General features: G+C 38.6%; 1 long non-coding RNA gene across 1 annotated transcript; it reads left to right on the top strand.

Moving 5' to 3' along the window:
• Window positions 1–8: 8 nt before the first annotated feature.
• On the top strand, window positions 9–1,893 carry LOC102211957 (uncharacterized). Its single transcript, XR_312394.1, has 3 exons — window positions 9–128; window positions 209–299; window positions 601–1,893. It is a non-coding gene; the product is annotated as an uncharacterized LOC102211957 (long non-coding RNA).
• Window positions 1,894–1,899: the final 6 nt, after the last annotated feature.

Here is a 1,899-nt window from a genome sequence, read left to right as displayed (position 1 = left end):
AGGTCCTGATGACCTCTATACTGTCAGCAGCAGAGTGACTGTGGAGAAGAGACACAGCAACAACATCACCTGCAGAGTCCAACAGAGGAACACCAACCAGAGCAGAGAGACACACATACATGTTCCAGGTAGATTTCATGATGAAATGCTTCATATGCCATATGTGAAACTACTGTGGTTTTTAATAATGTTACATGATATGTTCCAGTCCCGTCCTGGTCTTTGAAATTGGTCTTGGTTCCGGGCTTACTCGCCGTGTTTCTGAGTATTCTACTGACCATTCACAGATGCCGAGTAAGGTAAACAAGTCTCTCTTTTTTTCCATTTTAAAATAGTGTTTTTGTCATTACAAGAACATGAAATTTTCTCTACTGAGATCTGAGAAAACATGGCAAGCATGTCAACAATGTGCCATGACCCTAAACTTCTTTTTTCGTTTACGAAGAATCAACATAAAACCAATTCCAAATAGGGGGCAAATACTTTAAAAAGTGGGATAAATTCAAACACAAGTGAATCCTCCTGTCTGTGAATTGTATACATTGTTCTATATGACCACAAAGAACACAAAATGACAAGTTAACACTGTACTTTTTCTAGGATTCTTGAACATGATGAAAAAGAGGTGATGCTCAAGAATCCAGATGTGTAAACACCGCAAGGAACAGGTTTGATAGATAACCACACAACTCCAGAGGGGCAAGAACTTCAGATCAAGTAAGATCAGGAAGTGGAGCTTCTGAAATATCTGGAGGAAGCAGGGGAGCAGCTGAAGAAGCTACACATTTCAATGACAGGAAAGCAGGCTTTGAGAAAGAGTTTATGTGAATACAGTGACTGTCAGTGTCAGTATCCCTGAACAAAGCACCTGTGCCTAAACAGTCTTCAGCATGACTTTAGTCTCTCTGTATGTATTTCTAAATGGCAATAACTCAACTCAGTTCATCTGTGCAAATTGGTTGTTACATTTCTTACTGTGTTAGATGACCTGTAGTATCTGAAGTTTCATGTGATGAGGTCATGTAATCACTTTTATTGCATTATAGAGAGTGGATATCGTCAATATTTTTATCTGAGACATGCAGTTCTGACCATGAGCACAAAAGGTCCCCTTACCATTCAAATCTTCTGTTTATGAGGGAAACCAGTCAGTCAGACAAAAGTTGGCTTATAGGGAGAGGAGCCAAGAAAAGACAGAAGACGAACTGAAATGTCAAACTGAGGCTTAAAAACAAAGATAAATAAGTATTATTTTGAACTGTGAACCATCCGAAGCTGCTTAGGAGTCCAAGAATAAAACATATTGTCTTGGAAACAAGGAGAATATGCTCCATTTCCCATTCCAGTGCATTATTGTAACTTTGTAACTACTTTTCTGGTTGTAGTCGCACCATTTCAGGAAAAACAGCTACTTTGGGTCTCACCCAAAGTCACAGACTGACAATCCTAGTGTAGCTAATTTTGCTTTAAAATGGCCAATCAGGAGCGATGAGCCTCAGGATTGGACCATGTCCATGGCCATAATATAGGAAGTAAAATTAAAATCACTGTAGAAACCTCAAAAGACCCAAAATGTTTTAACTTCATCTAGGCAACCAAAGATGGGCTTCTTCCCTCTAACCTACAGTTGATGACTGTCACTTTCATCAGCTGTTAATTTTGCACTGAGTCTAACAATCTGTGATAGCTACAATGCTAAATCAGAAGCAGCACTTTTCTGTGAGGCACCATTGATAAAGGTCTTGTATTGGAAAGAGATTTTATAATGAATTTAAGTGCCATGCATGGCAGAGTCGATCTGATTAATAAGAGCTAAACAACATAGTTTTAAGGTCTAAATAGGCTATATTTATATACAGTCCAAATCAAGAAAACTTTATTTGCAAATGAGGCAGCACA

Source organism: Pundamilia nyererei, unplaced genomic scaffold (assembly GCF_000239375.1).
Source record: "Pundamilia nyererei isolate P.nyererei 1_Seehausen unplaced genomic scaffold, PunNye1.0 scaffold00552, whole genome shotgun sequence".
Lineage (NCBI taxonomy): Eukaryota > Metazoa > Chordata > Actinopteri > Cichliformes > Cichlidae > Pundamilia > Pundamilia nyererei.
The sequence above is the reverse complement of the archived record's forward strand: the minus strand, read 5'-3'. Positions and strand labels throughout refer to the sequence as shown.